The 17,913-nt window shown below is 42.5% G+C and overlaps 1 protein-coding gene across 18 annotated transcripts in view; it reads right to left on the bottom strand.

Moving 5' to 3' along the window:
- JAKMIP3 (Janus kinase and microtubule interacting protein 3) overlaps positions 1-8,161 on the bottom strand; it is a 108,740-nt gene extending 100,579 nt beyond the window's left edge. For all 18 annotated transcript variants that reach the window (XM_083616881.1, XM_083616867.1, XM_083616884.1 and 15 more), the window contains exon 1: positions 7,083-8,161. The gene's annotated coding sequence lies outside the window, so the exon portion shown is untranslated. The remainder of the gene's footprint in view (positions 1-7,082) is intronic.
- Between the last annotated feature and the right edge of the window lie 9,752 nt (positions 8,162-17,913).

Raw genomic sequence — 17,913 nt, 5'->3', positions numbered from 1 at the left:
ATTGTAATTAATGGGTGTGGACTGTTTGATTATTATTTGCTGGTGCTTAATTTTGTTGTTTACTATAGGGCTGACATACGTCCAGACATTACCGGATTTCAAAGGCGGAAGTGACGTCCGGGGGGTGGCACCCTGTCCTGGAACTTAGGCAAGTCAAAAAGCTCAACAACTTAACAACTTTTTGAAATATGGCAACCCTAGTTTACTATTGCATTTTTGTGGATTGTTCAGTGTTGCTTTGTTTGATATAGGTTGTCTATTTTAAAGTTATTGTAACTTTTTTGTATCAGATCAGATGGTTATTATTAATGTTTGATGCTTTATGATGTTTTATGTGTGTTGCAAGCCGCCCAGAGTGGCTGGGGCAACCCAGCCAGATGGGTGGGGTCTTCTTCTTCTTCTTCTTCTTCTTCACTGGTGTGTAAGTCCACACAGCCCTGACTTTGCTGGTTCCCTGCCCCATCCTGTCCATGTAATCAGCAGTGACACAATGTCAGGACGTCTGATCCAAGGGGCTGTCCCATTATGCCAACTGTTTCAGAACAGCCCTGCTGGATCACACTAGAGGATTGTCTAGTTCAGAATCCTCTTTACTACAGTGGCCAATCAGTTACCTGTGGAAAGCTCACCAAGCCTGCTCAACATTTCTTCTTGGGTGCCTATGCAATTTGGTTTCCAGGAGGCAGCCTCGTGCCAGGATAATATATGAACTGAACCTTATTGAAACAGTAATCAAAGCGGAAGTGCTCTGAGTCAGTGTTGCATGGAGGCTGTGTACATGCGGTGTAAGGTGATTTCGCGATGGCAGCTGCAAATGGATAAAAAACAAAGGCCTCCATGCTCAATGTTACATTTGATCCCTGGGGGAGCCATTTGCACTCAGCTTGTCAGGCGAAAACTCATTCAGAGTACTTTGTGGCTGGACTCACTTGGGATTTATGTCCATTTCTCAGTTGTTTCCAACACTTTTAGTTCTCCCTGAAGAGTGCTTTGCATTTCAGGGTGGAAGAAACGTGGATGTTTGAATGTGATGAGATGTTCAGAAATTGGTCCAAACTATGTTTCCATTTCAGTGGAGTCTTTGGAAATTTGAGGGTTGGATTTGAAAATATCTTTATTATTTTTAAGGAATGCTCAGAATTAAATTAGGCAGCCATAGAAATCCTGAATGCACATCAAAAGACTAAAAGAGCATCAGGGAGTGCAGTGCTATCCACCTAAACCCTATGTGAAATCAATTAAGTTTAAACATGCAAAACGGTACTGGGTTATGGTCTACTGAGTGCAATCCATCAGCAGTAGTGCTGTGTAAGCCCCAGCCAATGGACTGGGTTCAAACCAGTGTGCATTCTGTAGACATGAACTAAGACCACGGAAAAGAAATTGGTGCACTGCACTTTAATTTTCATAGATTGCACTGCAGAAGCAGAGCTTTATTTGTAATTCAAAAATTGGTTAATTACGACATTGGGCTGGATCCAGACTAAATAAGCTGAACTGAGTGAAATCAGTGCAACTCAAGTGAAGTCAAGACTGGCTGTAGGAACTATTCAGAAGTAGGTCCTATTGAATTAAGTGGGGCTTAGTCCCAGGTAAGAGGGATAGGCTTGCCGCCCAAGCAGTCCCGTTGATTTCAACCCACAGTAATTAATAATCTGAAAAATTGTGTCAAAGTTAGCTGAAACCCGCATTTAACAAATTAGAAAGACGGCCAATAGGCCTTGAGCTTATTGCTGTTGCTTTTACCCAGAGCTAAACAGAATGGTGCTGAGGAAGTTTTGAATGTGGCAATGTGATCTGCCTCTTCCTTACTTTCAGCAGGCTACAGTTGTGACCTCAGTGCTGCCCATTTCAACCAACTTCTGAAAGGACGTGTGTGGACCATGGGTTGGGTGAAGTTAATTGGCCATTGTCAATGGGACAAATTTCTATGACATACGTGGCCATTAATTTCAATAGGATGTATGTACAACTAGCAACGCAATCCTATGCATATTGGGAAATAAATGTTCTTCAAAGTGATGCTGCACACCACTGTTGGCTATAACTCTCTACAACTACAAGTTCAATAAACCCTAGATAATCGTAATAAAACAAGAAATAAGATTCTTTTAATGTGCTCTCAGCGTCTCATAAAGTTCTGTGCTAATGAAAAAGCATGACATACTTTGCATATTAATAAAAGTTGTAGGCTAGTGAATTGCTTATTTAATGAGTTCATTTTTTAAAAGAAAAGGTTGAGGCTATTTTATAAGTGATAAAAATAAATAAATGAACAGAGTAGTAAACTGTCTGGTTTTACAAGAGCCAAATTATATTGGGTTCTGCATATAACCATATTTAGCCTCTTAATATTGATCTTTTATTTTTGTAGCAGCGTTACACAGAAGAGGACTGCCGTAATGGCCCAGACATATGAACCACTTTGCTCTGATGGCATTTGTTGTCCTTGGAAGCCACTGTAGCCTGAACAAAGCTCTGCAGGCCCTATCTGAAATGAAAATAAGGGAGGAGGAAAAACACATTTCTCTTGGGGAGAATGGGCAGGCTCCATGCACAAATAGTTCCAGTTTAGCTCAGCTGCAACAGCACTAGTCAGTGGTGTCATCAGAGTAGGACCTTGGAGCAGAAGATGCAGGGCAGAATCAGCAAAAGGTCCCTAAATGCAACAGATCTGGCTTAGCATATTTTTTAAGTAAGTAAACTATTCCACATCACATAGGAACATGGAAATCTGTCTTATATTGAATCATACCACTGGTCCATATAGTTCAGTATTGTCTATACTGGCTGGCAATAGCTCTCCAGGGTTTCAGACAAGACCTAGGGATTGAGCCTGGGACCTTCTGCATACCATGCAAATTGCTCTGCCACTGAGCTACAGCTCTTCCCATCTAAAGAAGGTATGCCTGGAAGCCCATTAAGTCTAGTATCTTAAGCTTTCCTATCTGCACCAAAGATCGTAGTCGTTATTTGCTCGCTCTCAGATTTAGTACCTAACCAAATGCCAAACCCACTAATTGGAAATAATTCCTTTTGGATCTATTGGTCTGACTTCCAAGTACACCAGCCAGCTCATCAACACAACTCAGCCTGGATCAAGCAGACCTGTGCTGCAACAGAATGGGCTAAGCACCGGGGAACCTAGGAAGCTGCTTTATACAACGTCAGACCATTGAGCTCCTTCAGTCAGAACACTGGTCCATCTACTTCAGTATTGTCCACAGGGCTTGCAATAGCTTCCCAAGTTTTTAGACAGGGGTCATCCCCAGCCCTACATGAAGAGGCCAGTGATGGAACCTAGGAGCTTTCCTATGCAAAACAGGTAATCTGCCTCTGAGCTATGGCTAAGTATTAGCCGGAGCACTTCTGTCCATCTCAGCTGATATGCTGACAGCACAGTTCCCTGCTTTTTTGAGCTGGCTGTGTTATTGGCCAAAGTAGGCTTAGTTGGGAGGAAGAAGGCATGTATGGCCTCATCCACACATCATATCATTACAGCAAGAAAACACACACACACCTAATTCTGTAATTTAGGGTTGTCATATTTCAAAAAGTGAAAATCTGGACATGAAAATTGAAGTTTTAAACTTTTTAAAAAAGGGAAATCACCCCAAAAAACAACACTTGTGATATGGGCTGGCATACGCTAGGTTTCCCCAGACATTATAGCCATTTCCTGAAAATTCCACAAGGATGCCATTTTTGACAGACGAAGCCTAGCTATGTCTGGGAAATTCCAGATGTATGGCAGCTCTACTGTAATCATATGCACACTTACTTGGGAAGTAAGCCCCACTGAGCTTAACTCAGTGTGGTTTAGGCCTGAGTAAATACTAAAGAATTTCACTGTAATAGCCTGATCCTAGAGTCTTGCCAGACTCTAGGGTTGTGCGCTCATCTCACTCTATAGGCCAGGAACCAGCGCTGTCCGCAGACACTTTCGGGTCACGTGGCCAGCGTGACAAGCTGCATCTGGCGAGCCAGCGCAGCACACGGAACGCCGTTTACCTTCCTGCTGGTAAACGGTCCCTATTTATCTACTTGCACCCGGAGGTGCTTTCGAACTGCTAGGTTGGCAGGCGCTGGGACCGAACAATGGGAGCACACCCCGCCGTGGGGATTCGAACTGCCGACCATGCGATCGGCAAGTCCTAGGTGCTGAGGTTTTACCCACAGCGCCACCCGCGTCCCTTAAGCATATTTACTCAAACATAAATCCTACTGAGTTCAATGGAGCTTATTCCCTAGTAAATATGCATAGGATACTTAAATTTCATTTGGAACCATTCATTTAGCTCTTCCTGGGGAAAAAAAATTGAATACAACTTAAACAAGTCCTAGTGAAATTTAAAAGGAAGCAAAGGAGACAAAAGAGGTATATGGAACATCGAGTGGAATTTACACAGAAATACACAATGGGATGAGTCACATAAAGTCTGATCAGTATACAAAGCTTCTTAAAATGTCATTTCTCACAATTTAAAGATGAACATTGACAAAATATGTGTATTTTGTCAGCAATATCAGAAGGAGCCTCAAGGAAGTAGATGTTAAAAAAAAGTAAAGGGCCCATGCATGATTAAGTCCAGTCAGAGGTGATTATGGGGTGCGGTGCTCATCTTGCTTCAGGCCAAGGGAGCCAGCGTTTGTCCACAGACAGCTTTCTGGGTCATGTGGCTAGCATGACTAAACCACTTCTGATGCAACAGAACACTGTGACAGAAGCCAGAGTGCACAGAAATGCCGTTTACCTTCCCACCGCAGCGATACCTATTTATCTACTTATCTAATCTTAAGTATATATCTTATACATATGTAGACATAAGATATATGGATAACCTAAGTCTCAGCTATAGATGCAAATGCAGAATCTGAACTTTTGGCAATGGTTTTTGTGTGAATGGCAGAATTGGTGATTTACTTTTGATTTTTTTTTTGCAAAGAATGTCTAATGTGCTGGTGAGTTTTTAATGAGTGTTGACCAACTCAGAAAGTTGAAAAGAAAAGAAAATTATTTTGGATATTTAGAAATTCAAATAAATGGGAGGGTTGTCCTCTTTGAGATATGCACACACTGTTCATTTGGGTAATCTGGGGTACTGGACAACAGAGACTCAGTAAATGGTGCTATTTTATATAATCAATGGGAGTCTGTCTTGTGCTTCAGTTCCTTTTGGAATATGCTCCAGTACCTTTTATGTTAACACACAATCTAAGCTGCAACAGTTAATCACTCACCAATCTACATATCCTATTGTAATGGACCATATATGTTACAAGGTTTCTTGCAAGAGAAAACAACCCTTGTGGATTATAAATACCAAGCTAATCAGCTATTAAAAAGTTGGTGGGCTCCACCCCACAATATAAAATTCAATCTGTTTTTAGAATATGGGTGGTTTAAGAACCCATGGGAAGTTTGCTGGGCTCAATTAATGCTGTTACTGCTAAAAGACTGTTGAGTCTTTTCAGGTGTCATCTAAAGATCATTCTGGAGACTCATCTATTTGCCCCCCACCCAATGCTGAAATGAAATAGTATGTATTAGTATACCCAACAAGACAGAGCTTGAGAATTCCCTTGGATGGTAGCAAATATTCCTGAGGTTGCTTATACAGTATAGTTAATCTACTGAAATAAAATGCTGAAATGTATACCGGTGATTAGATACACAGAAGGGATAAAATGCTTGAAAAAAATGCAAGCCTAGGTTGTTATTAAAAATTATTATCTTCATACAGCAATCCACAGTGAAAGCTTTCTTCAATTCGTCTGGCAGATTGAGGCCACCAAGAAAATCATCTAAAATGTTATTCACTTGCCATTTGCATCTGTACTTCTGGGTCAATATTCTTGTGGAGATGAGGGAAGTTTTAACCTATCCATGTTTACTTGGAAGTAAGTCCCATGGACTTCAGTGGGGCTTTGTCCCAGGTAGGCAATTATCAGATTGCAGCCCTAAACATTGCAGCGGCTCTGTTTCTCAAGTGCTCTTCTAACATTTTGTCTTGAGCAGTTCCTACTGTCATATGTGTTGTCCTTGGTTTCTTATGAGATGCCTGACAGTTCATTTCATATAAGTAGTGGAAACTAAACTTTGAAGCGACAGCTCCCTCTTCCAAACCTTGCCTCCCTCCACCCCGGTCCTTCACATACACAGAGAGAACTCCCTACAAACCTATATTTAAAGCAAAGGATGACATTGCTGACAACACAGTACTTCAGGAAGGTAAAGGCCAACAGCAGCAAATCAGAATGGAAGGCAGAAAGAAACTGTTCAATTCTCCCAAGGGAACCATTGATGGAGGTGAATTCCATTGTACCAAGTCCCACCTTACCAGGATTGCTCAGAGGGGGGAAAGTAACAATCCAAAAAAAGAAGAAAAAAAATTTGCACCTGCTATCTTTGTACTCCAAACTCCACCTGCATTGTTGTATGCTGACTGCAGCTCATGAGCTTTTATGAACTGGAAGGTCCAGCCACTTAATGGGCCAAACTGACATTTATCATCGACAAGGGAAACAGGGGTGATAAAATGGGAAATTCCCTTTTAACTGCAGATTAAACCCCAGAGGGCTCTATTGTTATAGAAGAGAATTAAAGAGGTGTCCACAGCACACAGGAGCTCAGTGCAATTTGCTAGACTCTCTCTCCTCACCTCAGCCCCCCCCCAAATAATAATGCTGATACTCAATATGTGAAAGTGCAAGTGGGACCTTGTAACTAACAGCTCTACTCAGAATTTGTATCTGAAGTAACCAAATCAAAATGGGTGCAGCTCCCTACATTATGCAATAGAATATAACGCCGTGGATCTGGCAAGGCCTTTTCTTTTCCATTAAAAATATTTTTCCCTCATAAAAGAAATTAACACCACCAACCTATATTTATTACCCAGGCTACAGCCATCTGATACATCACACAAATCATGGCATAGCTTAGCATGCAAAAAAACACCCGAGAACCTGGCAATGGATTAATTCCAGAATGCACAAGCAGACAGTTATATAACTGTGTGTGCAAAGACACCGATACCACTCGGGTGCAGAAAGAGGCAAAAATATGCAGAGAGACTGACCTTACAGGCAAGTTCCATCATGATGGGCACATTGCTGGTCTGCTTTACCTGAAGGAAGCACCATTCCGTGTATTGCAGTGCACTTCAGCCTAAAACCTGTAGGTTGTTCCTAGCAGGAAGGTTTAAAGCAGCATGGGGGGGTTTTTTGCGCGGGGAGGGGAGTGGGAGGGGTTGCCATTCACCTTGCATTTTGCAAGAGGTTTAGCATTTTCTAACTGCAAAAATCAAGCAATCCAAAAGTCCGTTCTCTCCCTGCAGGTTATATATGCTGTTCTCCAAACGGCTTAGGACCAGATGTGATGCAAGCATGATTCGTCAAGTCTAGTCCAGCATTATTATTTTTTGGGGGGAGGGGGTGAAAGCAAGGGAGGGTGGAAGGGAAGAGGAGGAGGAGGAGGGGTGGAATCGACCATACAGGTTTTGTTTTTTAAAAAAGCTGCTCACCAGGTACACACCCTGAAAGTGGAGACTCAGGCCAGCCTAACTGAGGCAAAGAGCTAGAGAGGGGTTTCACCAGCAGGTTGCAGTTGCCGGGCGATGCTCTGGATGCTCGCCTTCCTCCTGGGAAAAATGAGCTCACTGCGAGCATCCAACAGCCGCCCCTCAGCCATTGCAGTGACACTGCAGCTAGCAGCCGACTCCAGGCACGTCATCGGAGGAGCTCACTTGGAGAAACGGAGGCCCTCCCATTCAGGAAGGGAAAGGCAAAGGCGCTCGATCCAGCAGCAAGGCCAGCCCTCAGCTGCAGCCACCTAATTCGCGGCTGGCTTTTCTCAAAGCGGAAAACAAATTCCTCTCCAGCATCCTAAGCAGGGTGGGGATTGTTGCTTCCACTCTCTGCGTTGCCAAGGTTACAGAGGCTTGCCTCTCTCTCCACCTCCCCTTCCTCTCCGCTGCCAAGTAAGGGACTGCCGAGACTGACATTTAAAATCCCCGTGGCTCCTCTCGCTGGCATTTGCAAGCAGCCAGAGAGACGGTCCGAATTCCTCCTGCAGGGGTCCTCCGCAGACGTGGCCCGTCCGGGGCCAGGTATTAATCGATCACCTCTTCATCTTCATTTTGAAATTCTTGTTTCTCTGCTCTGAAAGGATGCAGAAGGGGAAACTGCGCTGGGGTCTTTGCAAATGTCTTTAAAGTATCCGGGCATGGCAGATAGCAGAACTCATCGTTAACCCCTTGTAGGAAGCCCAGAGCTAGAGAGAAGGTCCCAACCCCTTTGAGTTGTATTTATGTATTGCTTGTTTGTTAACTTTCCTTTCGGTCTGTGCTTACATGTTAGATCTAAATTATTTATTTGCAACACTGAATGGGTGGACTTTGGCCTGTTTGAACATTCTGGTACCTTTTGTAAACTGGGTTCAACAATGACACCCCTGCTGGTTTGTATATTGATAAGATAGGTGGTTTTTTTGTAAGAATTTTGGGGCACAGCTCACTGTGTAAAAGCAGCACACAGACACCCCAAAAACCCATGTTCTTCATCCTTGAGTCTCCAGATGTGGGTAGACTACAACTCCCATCATCCTTGGCTAAACTGGTGTGGATTATGGGAATTGTAATCCACCCACATTGGGGAACCAAGGTTGAAGAATACAGCCGGAAGTTAAATAATGTCTGCAATGGGCTGTGACTTGTCCTACTAAGAAACAGATACAGTACTAAGTAAGGGAACTTGCAACAAAACGTTGCGCCATGGAGAGCTCTTGTTCCAGATTCCAACCAAGCCCTTTTCAAAGATTCCCCATTCCATTGCCTTTCTCTTCCCCACCCCTATTTTCCTCCCTCCCTTTCTGTCCCTCACTTGGCCACTGAGCATACGGTTTTGTTTTAGGGGGTCCCCCCCTTAAGTTAACCAGCCAGCATACAACAGGAAACCTAAGTACCACATGCCATGTTGAAAGAATTCTTAGGATTTTTGAACCTACTAAGGAATATCACAATGATACAAATACGGTGGTATTTCTGTCAAATACAAGGGTGCCACAGCTAATTGCTTTAAACAAGAGTTCTCAAATATTCTGTAATTCTACTTTTAGTAGGCTTTGACATTTATAGTCGCTCCCTGAATTGTTTGGGGTTTTATAACTCATTGCATCCATTAACAAAAGGCACCTTTGTGCATTGTCCAAACTGTTCGATTGTGAAGTGCTCTGAAGAGGAAAGATGCATATATGCCCCTGTGTATCTGATAAATATCTTTAATATATAACCACAGCTGTGCAAGCCTCATTGGACACTTATTCTGATGGTGTTTGTTTAATTCACTGTTGCCTGGCAAAACTCTAAAGGTCCACAGATGGGGTAACAGGTGGTTGGTAGCTATCCCTTTCTGTTTACAATGAGATGGGGTATTTGATGCAATGCCATTAATTTACGATGCACAGGCTTAATAGAAGCATCTACTTCTGCAAAAAAAAAAAAAGTTAGCAATTTGCCATAGATCTCCTGCAAAATGATTTTACATCCATGTGGTTTAAAACAGAGGAGGTGCTTTTTGAGAGTTAATGTAATTTAATGAAGTAGGTATGAACTGCAAAATACCAAAATCTCAGCTAGACTCATATGACACTATCTTGCAAAGATGATTTGTTTTATGGGATTAACAATACAGGATTGTTTTATATATTTGTTGCAAGGCTTCCTAAGAGCCAAATCAGACATGTGTGCCATTTAGGCTGTGGGGTCTACTTTTTAATCACTATAGAGAGTGTGGGGACAGCAGCAACATAAAGCTACCCAATCTGGCTTCTATTGCATTTATATTTAATGAAATTTATATGTTAGTTAGGTTTCTTTTTTAACAAACAAAAAAACAAAAAACCCCAATGTAAGTTTAATAAAATATTAACTAATCATAAGAAAATACTGATAAAATCAACAGACTTTTTTTTAAAAAAACAACAACACAGTTTTGAAAGCAAATATACATAATAAAATTGCATGTCTGGGTAGACATTTTTTAAATCTATCTACCACCTAAAGATGACCTCCAACTTTGCTAATATGAAAACTACCTAATTCCTATTTTCCAGAGGTAGGGAATCAATCATGATGTGTTTCTCATTACCAGTAAAACTGGGTGCAACCTTTAAACTGTGTGACACTTAGAAGCAGTGACATAGTGTGGGTTGCCAGCATCCAGTACAAGGCAAGTGTCCTCTAAACCAACCGCTGATAGACTGGAAAGAATGGAGGAAAGCTCAGTGACCTACCCGAGTGGCAGCTGTGGTGCCCAATGAGTGTCAAGCACGTCAGAAAGCAGGATGGGGGATTGGTCAGGAGCGGCCATCTTTCTAAAGCCCATGCAGAGGGCACCCTAGCAACTGGCTGTCACCCAAATCTGCTTCTCAGTCTGCCCACATGAACATTGGGAGATTTGGGGGGAGGGGAATGCTATTTTTAAAAAGTTATTATTACTACTTTCATCTCCCTCTCTCTTTGAAATTTTGTGCTCCTAAGAATTTTACATGCAGTTCTGCTGGTTTATATACTTCTACTGCTCTTTTATCTTTTTTTGGAGGGTGGTATTTGTTTTAGGTTGTTTTATCATTTGAATGTGTATTATAAATGGCCTTGGGGATTTTTTAACAGTGTAAAATTAAAGCAGGAAGCATTTGATTAAATTACTTTTAGAAACACGTCAAGGAACAACGTGTCATCCCTTTCAGCCCAGAAGAAAAGAAGGAGAGAAGCATTACACAGCATGAGCCACAGAGTGGAATGGTGCCTTAAACAATAAGGGTACGTTTTGTGAATCTTTCAGCCATGTGGTGACTCTGAGCATCTGCGCTAAATCTGAGTATTTTGAGACCAGTTAGCGTAAACTTCCATTTGGTCAACATCTGACCGCATGGAGAAAGTCATATGAATTAGGGCACACACCCCTTCTCTCTCTCTGCTGGAGAATGACCTTTTCTTTCAGCATCCTCTTCTCACAGTAGCAATACCAATACCTATGAGAAGCCCACAAGCAGGGCATGAGTGCAACAGCACCCTCCCCGCTTGCGATTCCCAACAACTGGTACATAAACACATGGGACGTGGGTGGCACTGTGGTCTAAACCACTGAGCCTCATGGGCTTGCTGATCAAGGTTAGTGGTTCGAATCCCTGCAATGGGGAGAGCTCCTGTTGCTCTGTCCCAGCTCCTGTCAACATAGCAGTTCAAAAGCATGCCAGCGCAATTAGATAAATAGGCACCACTGCAGTGGGAAGGTAAACAGCATTTCTGTGCGCTCTGGTTTCTGTCATTGTGTCCCATTGTGCCAGAAGCAGTTTAGTCGTGCTGGCTGCATGACCCGGAAAGCTGTCTGCGGACAAACGCCGGCTCCCTCAGCCTGAAAGAGAGATGAGCGCAGCAACCCCATAGTCGCCTTTACTGAACTTAACCATCCAGGGGTCTTTTACCTTTACCCTTTACATAGACACATTGTGGCTAGTAGCCACTGATAGCTTTCTCTGCCACAAATTTTATCTAACCACCTTTTAAAGCCATGCAAGTGGTGTACGGTGTGAAGAAACATTTTCTTTTGCTTGTCCTGAATCTTCCAACATTCCATTTCCTTGGATCACTCTTGTGTTATGAGAGAGGAGGGGAAACCACATCTCTCTCTCTTTTTCTGCATCATGTTTAATATTATGTGCCTATGTGTGGGAGTCACTTCCTTTTAATGAGGTCTTCCACTGGCGAGACGTGTGTGTGTGTGTGTGTGTGTGTGTGTGTGTGTGAATGAAACAGCCACGTGGCTTGTGCAAGTCGTTCCCACCCAACTGACACCCCATTGAATGAAAGGACTCCGACTGGGTGGAAAAGACTCACAAACCCTGGCTCCGTCCTGCTTACGTCATTTGCTCTATTCACATACATGTACACACACACACACACACACACACACACAATCAATCCAGCAGCATAAGGCTGCTTTGCATCACATGGAAGCGACTTCCATGTTCCTGGGTTCATGTGAGAAGGGGGTCATGCGCCTCACTTCATATGCATTACACAAACTAATCAATGTAACATAAGATGTGGTTGAATCCAGTCTCAGTGGAGATAATTTACATCCCATTTACAACTATCTGGCCCATGAAAACAATGGAAAGGAAGTTGTTGTCAGCTTGGCTAAGTAAATAGGGTGGAAGTTGAATGGTTATCTCAATAAACTACCCCACAGGTTTCTTGGCTTCTGTGACATTAGCATTATATCTGACTGCACTGAGGCAGAACTGTGACTTCTTGTTGTTTTTAATTTCAAAATCTCAATGAGGCAGATGACAGGACAGATGCTGCCTAAGCAGTAAAATATGTGGCTCTGATCAGCATAACACACAAGAGACTGGCCAGATAGTAGGGAGCTCAATAAAACACTGTGACTTCTAATAAGTGAAAAAGTGGCTATTGCAGGTAGAAGAGGCTTAGATGCAATACGGTAATTATATCAGTGTGATTTATGCATCTTCAAAGTGGAGGAGAAGAATGGCAGGGCTGACTTATGTTAGGAATGGAGGGGGAAAGCAGCAGCAGTAGCAAGAATGACATCCTACAGACATCAGATGCATCCAGAGATTATTTGTATGCAGCTGCAAAAGCCTTGAGCTGCCCAATACAAAGATACTCCCGTGGGCCCAAGCTTCTGAAAGTCTGAGCAGTGCTTAATCAATGCTTGTTGACTAGAAGCAAAGCTGCAATTTGTGCACTTGTTCATAGATGCTGACATGTGCTGGAGTCCTACGTTTTTTGTTTGCCATCTTTCTTTGTTTCTTGTCTCTGGTGAGCTTTTCCTCTTACCACATAGGGCAGATCCACACCATATACTTAAAGCACATCCAACATACAGAGACCATGACACCCCCTAAGGAATCCTGGGAACTGTAGTTTGTTAAAGGTAATGAGAATTGTAGCTCTGTGAGGGGGGAGCTACAGTTCTGGTGATTCTTTAGAGGAAGTCATGTGCTTTAAATAGCAAGTGGCAGTGTACATACTTCTGTCACCCCTCCCAATTTGCTGCCTGAGGCATGATGCTCAATGTGCCTCCTGGCAGGGCCGGCACTGTGGCCATTCAATGATCAATCAAAATAACCATTAAGTAATTGCTTTTGTCTTAACACCATAGGAAGTCATTGTGTTGATTTCAGCTGGTGATTTTCTTTTCTTATTACTGCTGCACTTGTACAAAGGTGGGTCAGTATCACACGGGGTGCGGAATGAAGAAAATGTAGACCAAGTTGGTTCCCATAGAGATGCATTTGGAAGCAACTTTGCAGGCTCCCAGATCGATAGACCTTTACATTATTTATATCTGTTCAATCTACAGTTGCCAGATCCGGGGCATAGCTTTGATGTAGGCCACTGTGGAAGAAAGGCTCACAACCCAATTAGCCTTTGACATGTATTTGACAGAACGCTTCAAGCCAAGTAGTACAATCCAGTGAGCAATATGGATGCTATCTGGACATTTAAACCAGTGTTTTTTCAAATTTCACGTTCCTAAGGCACGTCAGTAAAATAAAGAAAAAAAATTCTTTCTTCAGGAATCACCTGATAGCCTTAGAGCCTAATACCAAATATGCCAATCCATATAATTTCTTCATATATAGTGGGGGTGGGAAACGTGGCTGCCCAGATGTTGTTGGACTACAACTCCCATCATTCCCTGACCACTGACTATACTTGGGCTGAAGCTGATGAGTGTTGCAAAGCCTCCAAGTTATCCCTATTTTCCAGGGACAGTCCCAGATTTACAGAAGCTATCCCAGTTTGTGATTTGATCCTTGTATGTCCCAGTTTTCCTTAGGACATCCCTATTTCAATGGAGAAATGTTGGAGGATATGAAGTTATGTGACCCTCAAGCCAAGGAGCTAAGTAATTATACAACCTTTAGAAGACATCTGAAGGCAGCCCTGTATAGGGAAGGGTTTTTTTGTAAAAAAAAAAAGTTTAATGTTTTTACATATGCTGGAAGCTGCCCAGAGTGGGGCAACTCAGTCAGATGGGTGGGGTATTATTATTATTATTATTATTATTATTATTATTATTATTATTATTAAATAGGACATCCTTAATTGTCATCAGAGAAATGCTGGAGGGTATGGTGTTGAGAGCAGCAACACACCAGTTTGCCATCCCTGATTAACTGTTTTGCTCACATAGTCCCTATGCAACAGACAGTGGAATGCTAAATAGGAATCCACAAGCAAGCAAACCAGGCATCATTTCTCAGTCAAAATAAATATTATAAGAACTCCCCCCACCGCAAACTGTACCTGGCTGTCAGAAGGGTTTGATGTTCTGGTAAATGATTTGAACGTGTCCTATATTTGCACCTAACACACTCTCTGTCCAGATGATGTTTTGTTTTGGGCCGGCTAGGATGCTTACCTGGGACATAGTTCATCTTCCATGAAAGGTGTTCCTAACACGGGGTTGGGGGGGAACTGGACCTCCAGCTCCCATTAGGTTTTCCAATGTCACACAGGTACACTAGCCTGATACCTGCATGCTTGAAGGCCGAATCATGCAATCCTATCCCCTCAAAAGTAAAAGATCACATGATCCAGCCCTCTGCACGTGCAGAATGTTTGTGCCACACATTACGAATGGGATGAAGGGCAGCATGCCTTCTTGTTTCTTTGCTCGGAAGACTTGGAGCCAGATGCAGCCTTCTAAGCTACTCTCTCCAGTCACTGCGATTCTCTCTAACCACACCCCCTCTCCATAGGTCTTGCCCTCACCAGCCCTGCTTTGCATCCTCCTTGAGTGTTTTCACCTGCCATTTTCCTTTGCTGGCTGGTGGGTAGGGGTGTGCATAGCAACCAGCACACTGTACAGAAATAATTACATGTGTTGCTCCACCCATTCCGCCTGCCCCGCCCCTGCTCACTACTAGCATCTTGTTCCTTGGAAAGTTGCACAGAAATGTTGCACCTCCCATGGAAAAGTGACTCTGGAAAGCCAACTCAGCAGTGCTACTCTTTCAGAGTTCACACAACAAGATAAAGTACGTAGTTGGTTTGACCCATTGGAAACTTCCAAAATCCTTTGTAGGGCAATACTTTTACTAGGCCAATCAAAATATCACATTGTGCAAGCTTTCGAGTTGTCTAGAATTGAGGCTAGATAGTAAACACAGCAAGAGGGGAGGAAGACGGAGAATGGACAGTCATTTCCTTATTTTCTCACCCAGGTGCCAATGGTGTTGCTGGACGGCAGAGGGCAACAGAGAGCTATTATGGAAGAATGCCAGTCTGTAACCTGCTATAAAATGAATGATCAGACATGGGTCAACTTGAGCAGTTTTGCATTTGTATGTGTGAGCACAGAATCAGAAGGATGTTTATCAAGTCCTGGGCAGACATGTACAAGACTTGATACAATAAGCAGCTAGTACATGTTCACATTTCCAGAAAGGGATCCCAGAACCTACCATATTTACTCAAATGTAATGTGTACCATTTTTGGCCAAATTATGTTACAAAAAGTAGGGTTCACATTGTATTTGATGGCGCATTTACATTCACTAGCAAATACTTTTTTTAGTTTCAAGGTTTTGAAAATTGAAGTGTGCATTAGATTCAATGGTGCATTAGATTCGTGTAAATACAGTATCATGTTTGTTGAAGCCTAGTAGCATGGAAATATCAAAGTACTATTGGAAATGGATAGAGTTTGCGTGTGCATATGCATAGAATTTATTTTCCTCCCATAAACTCCTCTCCCTCCAGAGTTCCCCTCATTTTGCCTTCCCTGTGGTTGTTTTTTTTTTTCATCATCAGCATTGTCATTTGACTTGTATGCCGTCTTTCCATAGTTAAAACCATGCTCAAGGCGCCTTACACCACAAAAGAGTTTATATAATTACAAACTTAACAAAAGTAGTCATAAACCATTTATTTACGGTTCGACAACCATCAACAAGTACACAACCATATCTGAACAATTTCCACATAAATCATAAACAGATCTAAAAAGGAAGGTATAAGAAAACTAGTATCAGCAACAGCAACAAAAAACCCCAAACAATACCACAGCCGAAGAATCTGTTCTGCAGCCTCAGCTTTTGCAGCTGCAGTCAGTGAGGGTCCTGCTCTTCCCCACCAGGTTGAAAAAAAGGCTTAGCAAGCCAGGGAGCAGGTCTTGCAGGACTCACAGCCAAGATGGTCTCACTTGCAACAGGATCTCATAGGACTGAAAGGAGAGTTGATGCAGATAACTGTCTGTTCCTACTTGATTGCATTTAACTAGATAATGAGTCCATATAATCTTGGGTTTATTTAGCTCCAATGACTAGCTATCTTCAGCCACAGAAATCACCTTTTTATCATTAAATGTGCTTCCCGGTTCTCAAAAGCAGCCTTTTCTCTGGCTCCTATGCACCAAGTAGTGTTGTTAAATTAGCAATCACCTATTTTTAGAATGTGCTTATTTTCCAGAGATTATTACAGTCTCAGTCAATATTTAAGGAAGATAACATGGTTTGCATTTGTTGGAGCCTGGGATTCATGGGTCATCACAGAGATTGTGGGGATTGATTTCAAGGCTACAGTTTGCTTCTTGGTATTGATATAGGCAAGATCGTTGATAATCCAAGCAAATCTCTCTCTCTCTCTCTCTCTCTCTCTCTCTCTCTCTCTCTCTGTGTGTGTGTGTGTGTGTGTGTGTGTATGTGTCTATCTCACTGTGTTGGTTGAGTCATTCATAACAGCAATCAACAAAATTCTCCAGAATGCAAGTTTCTCCTTTTCAGACAGCCGTATTGCAACACCCAAGTCTTCCAGTCACTGAGACCAGCTGCTTTGGATGGGGGAAATGTGGATAATCAGATAAAAGGATTAGAATGTCTGGAACGCGATCTACTTGCTGGGTCACTTAGAAGAATTTTAAAGTGCAGATAAAGGTAAAAGGACCCCTGACCATTAGGTCCAGTCGTAGCCGACTCTGGGGTTGTGGTGCTGATCTCGCTTTACTGGCCGAGGGAGCCAGCATTCAGCTTCCAGGTCATGAGGCCAGCATGACTAAGCCGCTTCTGGCGAACCAGAGCAGAGTGTAAACTAAGGCCCAGATCCGCACCACATACTGGTATTCAAAGCATGTATAACTTCTCCCAAAGAATCTTGGGAACTGTGGTATATTAACTGTGGTGCTTAGAATTGTGGCTCCGTGAGGGAGGAACTACAATTCCTAGGGTGCTTTGGGGGAAATCATGTGCTCCACATTGGCCTGAACCAGAGAGCATAGACACAAACGAGGCACGCTAAATGGAGTCAGCCTAGAAGACACTTTATTACCGCCCATTAGGGAAGTGCATTTCATTTTATGCTGATGCTGTTTTCCCCAAGAAGTAGGAACAAAGGAAGCTTGCCTTATGCTGAGTCAAGCAGTTGTGGTTGTTTGGGTTACTAGGGGTTATTCAAAGCCAGTGATGGGAAGCCTGTAGGGCTTTCTAAATGTTGATGGGCTACTTACTGTTGTTGCTGCTGTTAAAAATACATTCATAAAAATAAAATAGTAATTTTCAAATATATATATATTGCTTTATGGGGTGATCAAAGTTGAAGTTTAACACCATCTGGAGAGCCACAGGGTGCCCGTTCCTGTTCTCAGCATTATTATTAATATAATTAATAACTATTATAATTTATTTACAACCCACACTTCACCCTAAGATCCGGTGGCAGGTTACAGCATTAAAAAAATAGAAACAATTTAAAACAACTTGCAACCATTAAAATAAGATGGGTCCATGGAACGTTTCGTCAGGGCTGTTCTACCCACATTTGACACTGACTTGGCTATTAATTATGCATTTATTATTTATTATTATTAATTATATTG

The sequence above is a fragment of the Podarcis filfolensis genome, assembly GCF_964270895.1.
Source record: "Podarcis filfolensis genome assembly, chromosome: 5".
NCBI classification, from domain to species: domain Eukaryota; kingdom Metazoa; phylum Chordata; class Lepidosauria; order Squamata; family Lacertidae; genus Podarcis; species Podarcis filfolensis.
Note: the sequence above shows the minus strand (reverse complement) of the source record. Positions and strands in the feature narration are given on the sequence as shown.